The sequence below is a fragment of the Euprymna scolopes genome, chromosome 34, assembly GCF_053919585.1.
Source record: "Euprymna scolopes isolate OS-2025 chromosome 34, ASM5391958v1, whole genome shotgun sequence".
NCBI lineage: Eukaryota > Metazoa > Mollusca > Cephalopoda > Sepiida > Sepiolidae > Euprymna > Euprymna scolopes.
The window spans coordinates 49719919-49726535 of NC_136515.1; the positions used below are offsets into that span (position 1 = coordinate 49719919).

The following is a 6617-nucleotide window of genomic DNA, read 5'->3' on the forward strand; positions in this document are numbered from 1 at the left end:
ACCCCATAGCCCGGACCTAAGCCCCCTCATTTTTTTCTTTGGGGCTATCTTAAGGACAGAGTCTACGCAGGGAAACCAAGAACCATCACGGAACTCAAGGAGCCATCAGGTAGGAGATGAAAGCCATTACCAATTCGGTCTGTAAGAACGTCATGGAGAACTTTGTGCTACGCCTCAAGAAATGCACGGAACTAAATGGAGGCCATCTAGAACATATGCTCTAGAACGGAGAAAAATAGGCCAAAGACTTAGTGTTTTTATATGATGTTTTGAATATAATAAACTAGTTATGACCAAAGTTTCATTTCATTCGGACAAAACATTAAGAAACGGGGCCTAATTAGAGTTGGGGCCCGTTTTTTCAGGTCACCCTATATATATATATATATATATATATATATATATATATATATATATATATATATATATATATATATAGCATGTTTATTTATACACATTATTGGTGATTGGCTACATATATGCATACATGTTTCTAATGTGATTCCTTTAGAGAAGCAGCGTCTTTAGGCCAGATATTTTTACAATGAAACCAGATTTTAAATAGTCGTTCTTTTATATTTTTCCATTATTGGTAAAGGAAATGAACACCATAATTAAGAAAAATAAAGCAAAAAGAACAAAAAAGAGTAAAGAAAAGTAGTTGATCAGTAAGGGCTTAGTGGGATAGGGGACTTAAAACCTCTTTGTATAACATACTACCAGCTTACATTTTCTATTTTATTTTTCTTTAAAGTACTTTACAATGATATGTTTATCTATACCAGCTGTGTGAATTTTGGAATTGGTCAGAATTAGGCGTCAGTTTGACCAATTACTTCAAGCTTTTGACCATTGTCTGCTTGCATTAATGTCACACAACCTATCATATATATTACCGTACCTCTTATGTGTATGTGTGTATATGTTTGCGTATGTGTGTGTATATGTGTCTGTGTCTCTGTAAAAATGATTGCGCGTGGTGAATAGAAAGAGTGTGTTTGCAAGAAAAAAAGCATATCTGTGAAAAACGTGGCATATCGTGAAGTAGCAACGCCCAGTTGTATGTATTTATGCGTGTTTGTGGGAATAGTTTTAACTAAATACATCATTAAAAAACTGAATGAAACAATATGAATGAAACAATATGAATGGAACAATATGAATGAAACAATAAAATAAACTGCAACATAATAAAGGGGGCGTGTCAAATTTGAAAACAAAAAAAAGAGTCAACCAATTGTTTCGACATGCAGGAATTTAAAGATTTGATTTCTTTTCAGTTGCATTAATCTTTATCGTTACATCACGTGTAAACATCGGTTTACGCCAGATCACCAAAGTTGGGCAACGTTAATTATAGTTTATGTTCAGAAGAGTGACCGGTTAATTCACTAGGCGTCTCTGTGATTTCTAGAAATCAAGCGACTTCATAGAAAGCTTCAACTATACTATTAATAAAATTCTAAAACTTTATTTATTTATTTATTTGTGTGTATATATACCAATAAAACTTTAGAACGGATGCACCGAAATGAAAATTTCTTTTTTCCCTGAAAAGTATGCGTCCCTAGATTGTTCTTATCTATATATGGTCTATAACGACCAACGCTGCGTTTCGTCTTTGTCGAAAAAGTTACCTGCCCATGTCAACGGAATTTTGCACTGTCTGTATATAGTCGCGGTAACAGATCTCGGTATACGGAAAGTACTTGTAGCGCAATGGATAACGTGTCTGACTACGGATCAGAAGATTCCAGGTTCGAATCCTGGCAAGTTCGTAATAATTTTAACCATCATTTTATCCAACGTTTACTCATTATCCTTACCCTAAATAGGGTAATTTTGTTATTTAAGTGATTTTGTTTTGTACATATGGGAATTTCCCATACTCTGAGTTCACAGGGTAAGCGTTGATGGTAAAACGATGTTGAGTGTACTTGATGTTGAGTGTACTCGATGCTGTGTTTGACTCGGCGTTGTCTGTGCCGACGCGGCGCTGCAGCTAATATTATGATAAAAACTGTTCTGGAGAAGAACACTGGTCTCTAGGTATGAGAGTTGCTGGCCGCAATGAGTTAGCAAGCATCATGGTGCACCAACTTTTCGAATGCTTTACAATCTTGTATATCTACAAAAAGGCCATCCTCCGCCCATGTATGCACATCTGTTGCCACATTTGGCCTGATTCATCTGCTACTAGCCTTCCCCTTCTAGACTAGGTTAAAAAAATCGCCAACCTGACAGGTCTTGCACTGTCAACAAAACTCCAACCTCTGTCCCATCGACGAAATGTTGCATCCCTGTGCCTATTTTACAACTATTTTAATGGAAAATGCTCCGAAGAACTCCAAGCCCTTGTACAACTTCGACATAAATACTCCCGACAAACCCGACAAGCAGCAAAATCCCACCCCCACACTGTAGAGATCCATAGATGCCGGAACGCCTTCTACTCTAATAGTTTCTTCCTTCGAACTGTTAGGTTTTGGAATTCACTCTCGAGTTCCTGTTTCTCTGACTGCACTGATATGCAGAAGTTCAACTGTAATATGAACAGATATCTTGCTGCTCAACTCCCTACATAGTATCCATGTAAAGTATTGCCCAAATAGTAACCCCGACATCCAAATGGCACTGTGCCTTGTTTAGGTGGAAATAGCAACAAAAAATTAAATTAAAAAATTAATTGGTGGATAAGTCAAGAAGTTAAAAAGGTGCCATGAATCAAAAAGTTTGAATAACTCAGAAATCAATCCTCTCTCTCTCTCTCTCTCTATATATATATATATATATATATATATATATATATATATATATATCCATCTGCAGCTAATTACTCCATTTCTCTCTATCTATCTATCTCTCCGAGTCTAAAATTCTAACGGTTACTGGGTGCAAGTAACCAAGAGTGCATGTTTGACCGTATGAGGCCAAGTGAAACAAACGACCACCATGCTTTTTAGCCTCGAGTATCCAAGAAAAAAAACCCAAAGCTAAGTAAAAATTCCTAACTGTTCGCATATAATTTAAAGCTAATATTCTTTCCATTTTCAGGCATATTGTAACCGATAACTTTTCTTCACTTAAATAGACTATTTCGCCGCTTACAATGCCATGTCACTTAATTAATAAGTCAATGCTATAGTAAAGACAAACTCGGTAAAAAAAGAAATTATGCTAAGTTATTTAGAGGACATGAAAACCTTATTTAAATATCATTTCCACCGTGTTATAAATCCAGACTTATTGCATGTTCAATTATTGCATATATTAAAAAAAAAAACCATAAATAATTAGATTTATTGAATTAAACCTAAAACTCTATGATTCTCAATTTATTGATGGTTTTCCTTCACGACGGTTAAAACTTATTTCAACGAATCCTTACGCACCGTAAGTTTATTATTTAAATTCTTTCCTAAAGCTGTACTTTTCAACTGCACATTTCCTTTTCAGTTTTTTCCGCTTTTCACCTTGTACGTTATATATGCCATTACTTTTACGTTATGTCTATTAATATTTTATTTCCATCATATTTGTTTGAAACGCGTATTCAATTGTTAACATTAATACCTCTAAAAACGATACACATGTAAAGAAATATGTCGCGCCGCCAACTGGAACACTTTTCACTAAGTGACCCCCCTCCCTCTAAATCAGCCCACACCGTCTCCCTAATTAGATAGCATCTTGGTACCACAAGTGCCATTTGACCGTATGAGGCCAAGTGAAACAAACGACCACCATGCTTTTTAGCCTCGAGTATCCAAGAAAAAAAACCCAAAGCTAAGTAAAAATTCCTAACTGTTCGCATATAATTTAAAGCTAATATTCTTTCCATTTTCAGGCATATTGTAACCGATAACTTTTCTTCACTTAAATAGACTATTTCGCCGCTTACAATGCCATGTCACTTAATTAATAAGTCAATGCTATAGTAAAGACAAACTCGGTAAAAAAAGAAATTATGCTAAGTTATTTAGAGGACATGAAAACCTTATTTAAATATCATTTCCACCGTGTTATAAATCCAGACTTATTGCATGTTCAATTATTGCATATATTAAAAAAAAAAACATAAATAATTAGATTTATTGAATTAAACCTAAAACTCTATGATTCTCAATTTATTGATGGTTTTCCTTCACGACGGTTAAAACTTATTTCAACGAATCCTTACGCACCGTAAGTTTATTATTTAAATTCTTTCCTAAAGCTGTACTTTTCAACTGCACATTTCCTTTTCAGTTTTTTCCGCTTTTCACCTTGTACGTTATATATGCCATTACTTTTACGTTATGTCTATTAATATTTTATTTCCATCATATTTGTTTGAAACGCGTATTCAATTGTTAACATTAATACCTCTAAAAACGATACACATGTAAAGAAATATGTCGCGCCGCCAACTGGAACACTTTTCACTAAGTGAACCCCCCTCCCTCTAAATCAGCCCACACCGTCTCCCTAATTAGATAGCATCTTGGTACCACAAGTGCCATTTGACCGTATGAGGCCAAGTGAAACAAACGACCACCATGCTTTTTAGCCTCGAGTATCCAAGAAAAAAAACCCAAAGCTAAGTAAAAATTCCTAACTGTTCGCATATAATTTAAAGCTAATATTCTTTCCATTTTCAGGCATATTGTAACCGATAACTTTTCTTCACTTAAATAGACTATTTCGCCGCTTACAATGCCATGTCACTTAATTAATAAGTCAATGCTATAGTAAAGACAAACTCGGTAAAAAAAGAAATTATGCTAAGTTATTTAGAGGACATGAAAACTTTATTTAAGTACGATACTTAATATAATCAGCCATCGAAAAAAAAAAAAAATTTTTTTTTTTTTTTTTTTTAAGAAAAAAAAATAAAAAGTTATAAACATCAGTGACCCCCCCCCTTGCTTGTACACGTCCATTTCCTTCCCGGATCCCTGCTCCGAACTTATGCTCGTGATCCATCATCTCATCTGAAGATGAGGGGCTCTTATGCCTTACACAACAATTTATCAGTCTGTACTATTGTCTATAAACTGATATCATCAACAATTAGATAAGCTGTTTTTAAATTTCCCCTCTTGACAAAATTGCAAACCGGAATGCAAACGGATTTTCCTTTGCGTTAGAGGATTGAACTTAATATGTACAATACGTGCGTACTAAACTAAACCACCTTTGTTACCTATATACAATCGCCTATACTGAATCCTCATCGGCTCAAAGCTCTCTGTATCCCCAGACTCTTAATTTCTCAAATCTTATATCACCAAGACATCCTTCTTAATTGATACAAGAATCCTCCTGAGCAGTTCAACATCCAGTGATCATATATCCAATCCTCATGAAACTGCTTATATCACCCTGAATATTACCTTAAATCTTTATTCTATCCCTAAGCAAAGTAGAACACCTAATAACACTCTAGTCAACTACTTTTAAAATTAGATAAACCCAGTTTCAATATTAGAAGTACATCGTCCCTCACCTTGACTACGGACTTTTGCAATAAGTCATGAAACTATTGTACCTAAAATTCCTCTCCAAACTACAAAATACTGCTGCTTGTATACTAAGCAAGTACCTCCTATAGATACTTTACCTCCAAGATGACTGCCTTGTCTGTTTTGCATGACAAACCTTATTATTTTTTACTTAAATTCTCTTTCTCCTGATAACTAACAAATCAAATCTGCTCTACTTCCTAAGTTGACACTAAACAAATCCGTCTCACGTAACTTAGATGGGTCCTTGCTCTCCGCCCTTGACCTTAACAAACTCGCAAATCGATACCCATTAACACCTAAAATTTCCTAGGCATGCTCCCGATTATAACTCCCAACCCATAACCAAGCTTCTAAGTAAATACTTACTAGCCTTAGTCCAATACATTGACTTAAAGTAATCTATAATGAACAGTAACCGTTAATATCTCTTTATTAAGAGATAGTATTGCAATAATTATTACACAAACTAAACCGGTACTCATTGAAATAAAAACTTCCGGATATTAAGAGAAAGGCGAAGTCATTCTCCTTAGTTGTAGTCTAAAGGCAACTTACTCAAATTGTCTAAAATTCCATGCATTCGTATACAATACTACTTATCCATCCATCTATACTTTTACTATACTTACAGAATATGCAATAACCTATATCTATCAGGTATAACTGTACTCCATATCACATGTTCTCTTGTCTCTACACTGAGCATATCTAATCTTTCAGTCTTACTAAATGTCCGGTTTGGGCACCAAATCAGAATTTCTAATAGAAAGTAGATCATACTCTAGCACTTTATCCTAATTCCTAAACCTACTAAACCATATCTAACCATACATTGCTAAACCTACTAAACCATATCTAACCATACATTGCTAAACTTACAAAACTATATCTAACCATACATCAACTCGACTCTCTCGATCCAATACTGTAGCAAATTTAACTGCTTCCACTGCATGAATTTTTACGTATGCCCTCTCTCAGTATAAATGAAAATGGACAGCATAATAATGCCCTTTTTAAACCACACTTGAGGAGTGAAAATCTTCTGTAGAAGCTAACCTAAATGCCCGATTTTTCCAGGAGATATTAACCTAAATAACCAATAAATAT

The 6617-nt window shown here is 34.7% G+C and overlaps 1 non-coding gene across 1 annotated transcript; it reads left to right on the top strand.

Moving 5' to 3' along the window:
- Positions 1 to 1705: 1705 nt before the first annotated feature.
- Positions 1706 to 1778, top strand: Trnar-acg (transfer RNA arginine (anticodon ACG)). The gene has a single exon. It is a non-coding gene; the product is annotated as a tRNA-Arg (tRNA).
- The last annotated feature ends 4839 nt before the right edge of the window (positions 1779 to 6617 follow it).